This window comes from Mchenga conophoros, linkage group LG5 (assembly GCF_057382185.1).
Source record: "Mchenga conophoros isolate Kocher_MC1m ecotype Shallow Benthic linkage group LG5, M_conophoros_male_GT1.1, whole genome shotgun sequence".
NCBI lineage: Eukaryota > Metazoa > Chordata > Actinopteri > Cichliformes > Cichlidae > Mchenga > Mchenga conophoros.
Genome location: NC_140530.1, coordinates 33,964,519 through 33,976,771, shown reverse-complemented (window position 1 = coordinate 33,976,771; position 12,253 = coordinate 33,964,519). Strand labels below are relative to the sequence as shown.

Genomic DNA, 12,253 nt, shown 5'->3' with positions numbered 1-12,253 from the left:
ATGCTCACTGACACAGGTGCAAGAAATCTTTTGCAGTTATCAAAAATACCACACTCGTAATGTGTGACTCTCTCGTCACTGGCTTGGGTTTCTGCAAATGCAGCTATTAGAGCACCAACATTAAAACTAACCCATGTCACTTCAGCAGACTGATGGGAGCTGCAAGTCTTGCATATCACTGAAAAAAGGGCTTTAGATGTGTAAAATTGGGGTAATCAGTATTTATACAATTGCTTGGGCTTATGGTGCCTCCAAAGAGGAGGTGGTGTAAGTGTCTTAGTCAGCATGAAATCAACTTATCTAGTGTAATGGGATTTTGCATGCTGGCCCACATCATCAGTACTGTGTCTTTAGTCACTGAAGACGTTTAATGTCTTTCCACATCAGACATCCCTGCATTGCCCTGGTTACTCCTTTAGGGTTGATCAAGCCCTGGCCCACATCCCAGTAGCACTCGCACTTTACTGCTCACTCTCTTTGATTCAAAACCATCAGGAGGATCTTTCAGCAGCTTCTCAGGCACTGCTGATGGCTCTGCCCTTGTCTGCCTCGTCACTCGTGAGACTGATAGCTTTGCTGAACTTCCTGCTGACAGTCAGTCATTTGAAAGTTAAGGTGTGAGTACGAACTGAATAGCTTGTACTCACACCTTAAATTTCAAATGAGGGAGGTTAAAATGAATGAATTTCAGACTCTGTGAACTGAAAACTTGCTAGTATTTAGATTGTTGGGAAGAACAGAAATTAAAACAGACACCAATTTAGACTGCACACATGGCTCAGTGACTGAGGCATCCAGGGAAGTGGAAATGGCTCTGGTATTGCTCAAGGTTTTTGTCAGACCACAGGGATTTGAAATGACAAGACCCACAAGGTAAGCAATGCACTGTCAGCACTATGCTGTGCTGGAGGAAAACTGCTATTCTCTTTTTTAAATGTTTTTTAAGAACATTAAAAAACATTTCTGGGAATGTTTCAGATCAAAGTTTCCCACAAACTCATCAGCAAAGAATGCTTACTTTTTATTTTTCCATCATTAATATGGTGGAGTTTGAAATGCTGATTTGTTAGCCAGAAAGATCTGCCCTGAGCAGGCTGTTCAAGTCTGTGCACTTCTTGGAAGGCTTGGATTTTCCACGCAGTCCTAATAGTTACCCACACGGGGCCTTAACACATATTAAGGAACACAAACTTCCCCCAGCTTGTCGAAGTCGGTTTTGTTGAGTGAAATGAAGTGTATGTAGGTTATTCCTCTGAACTGTGAATAATTCTGTGGGTGCAATGGCAAGCATGCAGTCAGACAAATCACATAGTCTGGGCCCTAATATGGTTCAGAACCATGCAAAATAAATGGAGAGAGAAAGAAGATTTGATCTCGGTCCTTCCACATCCACATTACTACTAAGTGCGTCCCAGTGTCGGCAGGCTGCAGCAGGATTTTGCATGCTGTGAACGTCGCGTCTGCAGGAGAGTGTCCTTCTTTGTTTTTCTCTATTTCCCCACTAGCTCCATTACTTTTTTCCTCGCCAACAGTCATTACAATTCCTTTAATACAATTCTCCTCTCTTTAATATGATTCTACAATCTCTCCATTCCCCCTTTCTCCCCTCTTTCAGTCTCTATTTATTTATCCCATTGTCTGGCAGGCTCAGTCTTCATTAATCTAATGCAGTTTGCTCCCATTCATTCATCTTCCTGTTTCAGCAGTCCTGTAGTGTAAAGCTGTTGGGGACTTTTCAGCCAGCCAAGCTGTCACTCACCGTGATCTGGCAACAGAATAATCTGCAATATCCTTCTACTTTACATGCAAAGTAAAAAAAATACAAAATAATTCTCCCAGCATTTCTCCATGCGCCTCCTTTTCTGTCCACAGTCACCCCTGCTTTGTACCTCTTTCTCTCGTGATTTGTTTTCCACTTCGAGGTTTGCTCAGCACACGAAAATATCCTGAAATCTTTTACGCCAGATTTACTTTTGTCCACACTTACAGCAGCTTTTGCTGAGTTTAACCAAAGGGAAATAATGTTGCCACAGAGTGGTTTGAGAAGTCTGAAAAGAGCTTTTGAAAATGCAGGGAAATCAAAATAGCAGACCAATGTACATAAAAGACCCATTTTCAAGTTAAAGAACTCCTTTAAGGGATGTAATCCACGTGACTGTGAATAAATGCAGATACGCCCATTATCGATTATCACATTTTATTATGCTCTGATGGTTTTTAAGTTTAGCTTGACTTTGCGAAGTACCCTTGATGTTAAAATAATCAGAAGAATGATTATATTCTCCTGATTAGGTTAGGTTTTTGTTCGCGCTGTCTATTTTACTTGAGTGCACTGCACTGTATGTGACTACTTATGACTATTGTATGTGCATGCTGAACATCTCCTGGTGTTATTAGTAACCAACTCCAGTTTGTGATACCCGTGGCTGCCTCGTGCCCCCCCCCACTACAGATTGTTAGCTGCTGGTCCCTAAATCACAACAGTGGCCTTTAATTTATTGCCATGTGAGCACTCAGTGATGCACTGATTGAACTGATGAGACAGAAACACATACTGCCTTCTTTTTCCTAGTTTCCTACCTCATTTAACGCATCACATTTTTCTCTTCTGTTAGTTAAGGCAGATGAAATGTAAATGAGTACGGCAAATGTTGTGATATAACATGCAAATTACAAAATGCATTCCTCCGGAGGGAATTTAGTTTATTTTGTCTACATAAACAGTAGTCTAAAGCTAACTCAAATGTGCACAGGATTCATTTATGCTTGGTTTTAAGTAATTTTTCATTTAACATTTCAATTATTATCTCAGTTATTTTTTGTAACTGAATTATTTCCGTTACTCCTGGGGAGCAGAGACCATGATTAGATCTTTTTTAGTCTATTTATTAGTCTCCTGAATATGTTGACCGACACGCTCTGCTGATCATTTTTCAGTTGTCTTCTACTTTCTATAGCCCTTTCAGACATTCACTCCTTTTCAGCAATCTGAAGACATCTGAAATTGTCAGCTTCATTTTAGAATGCACACCTTGGTCACTTTCCCACATAAGCCGTGGCAAAGCTCTTTCTAAGTCCAACAAGATTGGCGTATCAATTCAGCACAAGCCTGAATGCGTGCTCTATTGATATAGGCACACATAAGACTTTCACTATCCACCTCTTCCCTTTATCTCTATGAGTCGCTCAACTCACTACAAGGTATGATTGTTTTCTTTTTTTTGAAGAATGCCTGAAACTTTAGTGTCATAGAAAGATGAAGGTTTTTGTATGAGACACCTGCTTTCAGTCTCTGTCTCTCTTGCCTACCACCTTGCATACAAACATATAGGCTGTCTCTGCAAATAAGGCAGCAGCTCAGCATCAGGCGTTTTCAACATTTCATCACCAGTCTCCTTAATTACACGGTTCATTTAAGAACATAAGAAATTGAGCGAAGTGGATAGTGAAAACAAACAAAAGGTCCGTAAACGTAACTGTTAGCGCCATTTATAGTTATTACGTTTTATTTTGAAAAGCCTGAAAAGGATATGGTGCTTTTGTTGTGAAAGGTTTGTGAGAAATAAAGTAAGCGAATGGCGGAGCGACACGATGGTTTTACCGTCGTTGTTGCACAAACCGACGCGTAAAACAGCCTCTTGTCCATCCAGACTCTTATTTTAGATATAAGAGAAATAGAGAACTCCAAGAAGAAACAAAGATAGCCACTACATTAAGTAAAACCATCATGCTCCCGAGCAAGACGACTGCATCGCTATGAGATCGTGCAAAGTTTGATACAGCAAGTCAGTTAAGTGCACAGAGCTGTATGCATGAAGAATCTAAGAAAAGAAGAAATAAGCTTTCATGGATAAAGTTTTGGACTATGATATGCTGCTAAGCTACAAGTCGTGTCAAAACTGAACAATTGCGATTCACAACTTCTTACAAATAAGTCAGTGACAGTGTTTTTGGTCTTAAGAAGATGACACTAACTACGAAAGCCTCAGCTTTGTGTCATAGACCATTTTGTTTCATGAACACTTGTTGAATAAGAAGTTGTGTAAAAGGAGCAGAGATGGCAGATAAAGACCCGCAAGGTTGCAGGCCTAGGGCACAGAGCTGCAGTAGCGGGACCGGCCATAAGAGGGCGCAAAGGTACACCGAAAGAGGTTTGGAAGAACAGCTCGGCAGGCACATAAACGCAAGAAGGTCCAAGCTGTCACAATTAACTTCAAAAATGAATAAAATTAGCGGACTGATGAAAGAGAATGAAAGCCTTGACATTGTTGATGAACATTTAAGTAACTTTTCAAAGCTGCATGAAGAATTCTTACGGGCAAATGATGATGTACTGTCGCTGTTGCCAGAAGATGAAAGGAATGTGGACCAGATGCTCTGGTTCAACCCAAAAAAGGAGCAGTTCAGTGCGTTTATGACTGAAGTTGAGAAATGGATCATCGTAACAAGACATCAGCATCACGACGACGTGAGCCCAGATGACAGCGTGTCAGTGACTGCTAGACTAACTGCAAAGAAATCAGGTACCAGCATTGGAAGAAGCTCAGTCAGTAGCCGCTCATCAAGATCGTCCAGAGCTTCTTCGGTATCATCTGTACGGCAGAAAGAAGAAGCAGAGCGCGCTGCTCTGCTCGCACGAGCCGCATCCTTGAAACAGAGACAAGCCTTGGACATTGAAGAATGTAAGTTAAAAGCAAGAAGAGAACAGCTTGAGATCGAGACAGCTATTGCTGCTTCTACAGCCAAAATAAAAGTGTTAGAGGACTGTGAATATGACAGCTGTAAAAATGATGTGGAACAGTGTGAATCAGCTGTTAAGCACTTTAGCTTCCAAGAGCCAAAGGTACAAGGTGAACATGATGGGCATTCAAAGGTAAACAGTCACAGTGTAAAACAAGAAGATGACTTGCACCAAACTGATGCCAGTGTTATTCCAATGAATCTATGTGAAGTCATGTTGAAACAAAATGATATCACTGAGATGTTAGTCAAACAACATAGACTGTCACATTTGCCTCAAAGAGACATTCCCATCTTTAGTGGTGATCCACTTGAGTTCATACCATTTACAAGAGCCTTTGACCATACAATTCATGACAAAACTGACAGTGACAGTGACAGGTTATATTACCTTGAACAGTTCACCAGAGGTGAGCCCAGAGATTTGGTAAGAAGTTGTCAGCACATGAATCCTCAACAAGGCTACAGTGAGGCAAGGAAGTTGCTGTTTTGTCATTATGGTAATGAACTTAAAATTGCAACTGCCTACATGAACAGAGCATTCAATTGGCCACAAATCAAAACAGATGATGCAAAGGCTCTTCATAGCTATTCACTGTTTCTCACTGGTTGTAACAATGCAATGCAAGACATCAGTCAACTGCAAGAGATGGAGATCCCCACGAACCTCAGAGTTATTGTCTCTAAACTGCCATACAAAATGAGAGAAATGTGGAGAGTCTCTGCTTTTGACATTCAAGAAACAAGTGGAAGGAGAGCAAAGTTCTCAGATCTGGTTAGATTCATAAACAGACAAGCAAAAATAGCTGCAGATCCTTTGTATGGTGACATTAAGGATGCTGAAGACAAAGCAAAGTCATCTGCAAATGTGAGAATGACTAGATCATCCAGGCAAAGGGGAAGCACATTTGCTACAAGTGTAACACAAGCTGCAAATGAAAGGTCACCTGAAATTAATAAAAGTGCTTCTTGTCACACTAGCAATGCCTTCCAGAAACCATGCATATACTGTGAAAAACTCCATACACTGGCAGAATGTCAAAGGGTCAGAAACCAGCCTTACAAAGAAAGACTAGAGTTCCTTAAAGCAAAGGGTCTGTGCTTTGCATGTCTGACACAAGGTCATCTGAGTAAGGACTGTAAGAAAAGATCATTGTGTGAGTACTGCTCTAAGAGACATCCAAGTATGCTTCATTGGACAAAGGAGGAGGACAGTAAGGCAGACGATTGCATCCAGAGAAATGTCTCAGACATTCCCACAACAAGTGATGAAACACACACTTCAGGCAGAATTTGTGGAGCCACAGGGGCCGGAAAAGGCATTCATGTGTTATCGATCGTTCCTGTGTGGGTTAAGTTGAAGAAAGGCAATAAGTTGATTGAGACTTATGCATTCATGGACAATGGGAGCCAAGCCACGTTTTGTTCAGAAAAACTGATGAGACAACTGGGTGTAGAAGGTAAGAAGACAAAATTCATGCTTCGCACAATGGGACAAGAAAAGATGGTGACAAGTTATCACCTGTCAGGATTAGAAGTGTGTGGTTTAAATGAGAACACCTATATAGATCTTCCTGACATTTACACTCATGCAGACATTCCAGTGTCTAGAGCAGTGGTTCTTAACCTTGTTGGAGGTACCGAACCCCACCAGCTTCATATGCGCATTCACTGAACCCCTCTTTAGTGAAAAATAAAATGTGATTTTTTTTTTTACTGGTGCACAAAATGAGCCATGCATGTCATGGCGGAGGCTCTGCCGAACCCCTGAGACTGAGTCACTGAACCCCTAGGGTTCGATCGAACCCAGGTTAAGAACCACTGGTCTAGAGAGAACATCCCTACACAGGATGATTTAAAAAGGTGGCCACATCTTCGGCAAATCAAGTTCCCACATTCAGACGCAGACATTGGACTTTTGATAGGATGTGATGTGCACAAGGCTATGGAACCATGGGAGATTATTCATAGTAACGATAACGGTCCATATGCTGTTCTAACAGTCCTGGGTTGGGTTATCAATGGCCCTCTCAAGAGAGATTCTTGCTCTACTCCTTCTGACAGAGAGCTGAGTGTTTCAGTAAATCGCATCTCTGTCACTAATGTTGAGAATCTTTTGATGCAACAGCTCAACTATGATTTTCCAGAGAAAGCTTCTGAGGAAAAACAGGAAATGTCACGAGAAGACATCATGTTTATGGATTCTGTCAATGGCACAGCTGAAAGGATTAATGGTCATTATAGCATAGGTCTTCCTTTGAGAAACAAAGCTGTCAAAATGCCAAACAACCGCAGTGCAGTAATGCAGAGGGCAGAGAATCTGAAAAGAAAATTAATCAGAAACACAGAGTTTCACAAGGAGTATCAGAGCTTCATGTCTGACTTGCTGAATAAAGGCTACGCAGTTCAGGTACCAAACACAAAGACTACCCCTGAAAATGAGAGAGTTTGGTACATACCACACCATGGGGTGTACCACCCTCAGAAAAGAAAACTCCGTGTAGTTTTTGACTGTGCAGCATCCTTTCAAGGGAAATCACTGAACGAAGAACTCTTGCAAGGGCCAGACCTAACGAACACACTGATTGGGGTACTAACAAGGTTTAGGTGGGATCACATTGCCTTGATGTCAGACATAGAAGCTATGTATCACCAGGTGTGAGTACCTCCAGAGGACAGTGATCTTTTGCGTTTTCTCTGGTGGCCAAATGGGAACTTGAATGAACCTCTGCAAGAATACAAAATGATGGTGCACTTGTTTGGGGCAACATCCTCCCCAAGCTGTGCAAACTATGCACTAAAAAAGGCAGCAGAAGATGCTAAAGAAAAAATGCCACTAGCAGCAGTTAATGCTGTTCTGAACAACTTTTATGTAGATGATTGTCTTCTGTCAGTTTCAGATGAAACAGAGGCATGTACTATGGTCAGGGACCTGACTGCATTGTGTGAGAGTGGAGGATTTCACTTAACAAAGTGGATGAGCAACAGCAGAGTTGTCCTTGCTTCCATTCCTGAAAAGGAAAGAGCAAAAGAGATGAAAGATTTGGATTTGAGACATGATGCACTACCAGAGGAAAGAGTCCTAGGAGTGAACTGGTGCACAGAGACAGATGTATTCAAGATCAGGATAACTGAAAAACCTGTGCCAAAGACTAGGCGAGGCATCCTCTCATTTGTAAGTGCAATATATGACCCATTGGGTTTTTTGTCTCCTGTCATTCTGACAGCAAAAATCATCCTGCGAGAGCTATGTGGCAGGAAGATTTCATGGGATGAGGAAATCCCAGCTGAACTGGCTCAAAGGTCACAAGTTTGGCATTCAGAGCTTTCAAAACTTCATGGCTTTACCGTCAACAGGTGTTTGAAACCTGCTGGATTTGGAGTGGTCATATCTACACAATTGCACCACTTCGCTGATGCCAGTGAGAGAGGTTACGGAGTCGTTACTTACCTCCGTATCACAAACCAGAAAAGAGAAACTCACTGCTCATTCATTATGGGCAAGTCCAGAGTGTCTCCTCTGAAGCAGATAACAATTCCACGTCTGGAGTTGACAGCAGCTGCAGTTGCTGTAAAAATGGACAAGCTCATGAGAAAGGAGCTTCAAATGCCACAAGAAGAATCTGTGTTTTGGTCTGACAGTAGCACTGTTTTAAAGTACATTTCCAGCGAGAACATCAGATTTAAGACATTTGTAGCAAATAGAGTGTCACTTATTAGAGACAACACAAAACCAAGTCAGTGGATGTATGTAAACTCTGAATTAAACCCTGCTGACCACGCTTCAAGAGGAATGAACACAGAGACATTCATGAAGTGTTCAAACTGGATTGCTGGGCCAGAGTTTTTGACAAAAGATAAGAAAAACTGGCCAATTCCACCGGACATTAAAGAAATACCAAAAAATGATGTCGAAGTCAAAGAGGTGATGAGTGTGGATGTTACAAAATTACATGAAAATCCAGTGAACAAACTGATCTCTCACTATTCAGACTGGTACCGTCTAAAAAAGGCAGTTTCCTGGATACTTACATTCAAGCAGCTGCTTGGCAGGTTAAGTGCGCATCGGAAGCTTCTCATGTCACAAGCAAGTGGCTGTGACAGCACTAAAAGGAAATTTGAAAAGGTTGCAGGTCAAATGCAAAGAATGGCAAACTTGCCACAAGATCGCCTGATTCCTGACAAACCTCCATTCACAAATGTGGGCGTAGACTATTTTGGACCTTTTGAGGTCAAGCATGGGTGCAGCAGAGTTAAGCGATATGGTGTATTGTTTACATGTCTTGCTGTTAGAGCAATACACATAGAAGTTGCCCACTCACTTGAGACTGATTCTTGCATAAATGCATTCAGGAGGTTTATTGCAAGACGAGGTCAAGTGTCTGTCATGAGATCAGACAATGGCACTAACCTTGTGGGTGCAGAAAGGGAAATGCGTGAAGCAATCAAGGGATGGAATCATTCAAAAATCTCAGAAATGCTCATGCAAAAGGGCATCACCTGGATATTTAACCCCCCAGCAGGGTCACATTTTGGAGGAATCTGGGAGAGACAAATTCGCTCAGTTAGAAGAATTCTTAACCAGATCCTAAAGCAGCAACCTCTGGATGATGAATGCTTGCGGACATTGCTATGTGAAGTTGAAGCAATTGTCAACGGCAGGCCAATAACAAGAGCGTCTAATGACCCCAATGATTTAGACGCACTTACACCTAATCATCTACTTCTTCTTAAAGGGCAGCCAGTACTGCCACCTGGATTGTTTCAAAGAGAGGACTTGTATGCAAAAAAAAAGGTGGAGACAGGTGCAGTACCTGTCAGACATTTTTTGGAAGCGTTGGACTAAAGAGTATTTGCCGCTTCTACAAGAAAGACAGAAGTGGTTAGTGACTAGGAGAAATCTGAGACCAGGAGATGTTGTTCTCATAGTTGATGACAGTGCACCAAGAAGTTCCTGGTTAATGGGAAAGGTTGAGAGAACAGTTCCAGACTCACATGGACTTGTCAGACGTGTGTTTGTCAAAACCAAAACTAGCGTTTTGGAGAGGCCTATCGACAAGTTATGTTTGTTGCTTGAAATGGAGGCAACAGTTTGAATATCAGCCTCATGTGTAACAGATATATGTTCAACACATATGACTTATGTTTCATATAATGTTTGGTTAAGCCAGTTAGATTATGAGTGTTGATATTAAATGACGCTTTATTGTGTTAATATGTAATTGTTATGCCTTAGCAGTAACAATTAGGGGCCGGAATGTTAGCGCCATTTATAGTTATTACATGTTTTATTTTGAAAAGCCTGAAAAGGATATGGTGCTTTTGTTGTGAAAGGTTTGTGAGAAATAAAGTAAGCGAATGGCGGAGCGACACGATGGTTTTACCGTCGTTGTTGCACAAACCGACGCGTAAAACAGCCTCTTGTCCATCCAGACTCTTATTTTAGATATAAGAGAAATAGAGAACTCCAAGAAGAAACAAAGATAGCCACTACAGTAACTAAGCGCAAAAGACCCAGTCCCAATGTCGTTAGTTCCCCCACTTTTACAAATCAGTTACACAGTTACAAATTAAAATGTTAGAAAAAAATAGTTATAAAAGTTATAAATTTAACTTTATGTTAAAGCCCATACCATAGTAAAAATAGACTCTGATATATGTCAGGCTTATAAAACTCGGCAATAATGTATGTAATGTAAGTTCTGACGAAATGTTAGCTGCGGCTTGAGTTGGTGTTTTGCTCCCAGCTGTTTATGAAAGTCTGCTTTTGAGTTTGTTTCATAACCGCAACAGACAGCGGCAACATCTATCAACTTCCAGTCAGCTGTCTAATCTCCAATTTTGACTAAAGCGTCTGTGCATGCGTTCCCCATATTTTTAGAAGATAGATCATTTTATTTATATAGCGCCAGTTCACCAGAGCAGTCACCTCAAGGCGCTTTATATCATAAGGCAAGCACCCTACATTATTAGAGAGAAAACTGCAACTATCAGCAAGTTATCTACCGCAGCTGGTTGAGTGGTGAGGGGACTGAGAAGAGGAAAAAAAGTCAAACTGCTTATACTATAAACTCTGCAGTTGCACCATGAAAGAAAAGCGCAAATATCAACTTCTGTTTATAACTGAGACAAAGTTTGTGTGAAGGATTGTGACAGGAATTTTTTCAACATTCATGTGATTATCTACTGAAAATTTGTGCCCAGCTGTAAGATAGTCAAAATATACTGCTACTTCTGCTGTATAGAATTTACAGTAGAAGTACAGAAGTAAGCATGTAAGAATGACATTCATGAGAAACAACCTCAGAGCATACTGAAAACACAGGAGTCTTGTGGCCACGGCAACGACATCTTTGTTCAACACCTACCCTGCCCCTGTTTACCAGATTTGCCTTGCTCTGTCTTCATCCACCTGCAGACAATGAAAATCAAGTTGAAGGATTTCTGTTTTGACACACTGGAGAAGATCAAGTGCACAGAAGATCAAGTGCACAGTGCAGAAGCATAGCTACTACAGGACATGATAGGACTGCTGCTACAGTGTGAAGTCTGTGCTGTACTCTTTCAGCACTGAAGATGTGTACAATGGGTACAGAGGTGTACAAGAACATGATCTTGAAGACAGATCTTCCAAATTTAAATCAAATAAAGTTTTGGCGTTTAGATGCCCATTAATATGAATACCCCATGTCTCCATAATTTTGTCCAGAAAGCCACATTTGGGGGATGGGTTGGTTTTGGTTTGGTGATATCTTATATTTTTTTGTTCAGTGCATGCAGGCATCTGCAAAATTTTATCATTGTGCTGTCTGTATATGCCTTTGGTTCCTTTTTCTCACAGTGGTTCCTTTGTTCACTGGGATAAGGAGAGTGTCATAGTTCATCTCTCCTTCAAGTTTACTCTTGCCTCCTCTTGCTCTTTGATGTCAGCCATTCCAATTATGTCCAATTTCATGAGTAAGCTCTCATGTTGTTGTGTAGTTGTGCTGGCAGCCCATTTTTGCCAAAGACAAATTTTCAACTTCCTCGACATGCTCGTTCCCCAAGCCCTGGTACATCATGATAAGTATGCACTTAACTACTTTAAACCCCCCTGTAGAGAAGACAACAGGACCTGTAGCTGGCAGATGCATGCAAACTGGCATGAAATTAGTTTATGGTGTATTTGGAAGATTCGGTTGAAGCACTGAAAAACTAATAAGCAACTTTTATTAACCGTATTAACTGTTAATTTTATGGCAAACTAAATACCTCTGGGTTTGTGACTGTTATTTGCATAAATCCATCTATATTAATGCACCAAATTGGACTTAATAAAATTCTGATGTGCTCTTTTTTTTTTTTTTTTACTTTTTCTGAAAACCTATATACAAGAAAATTACTTTAGTTTGATTATTGTGTTTACTCAGATAAATTAAATTTAATTAAAATATATGCATATCTGCAAAAAAGTATTTCAAATACAGATGTGTTTATGAATGCACAACATTCACTTCACTGTATAACAGTATGA

The 12,253-nt window shown here is 40.8% G+C and overlaps 1 protein-coding gene across 3 annotated transcripts in view; it reads left to right on the top strand.

Annotated features, from left to right (window-relative positions):
* asic1b (acid-sensing (proton-gated) ion channel 1b) overlaps positions 1-12,253 on the top strand; it is a 186,907-nt gene that overhangs the window by 162,877 nt on the left and 11,777 nt on the right. The window lies entirely within an intron of this gene.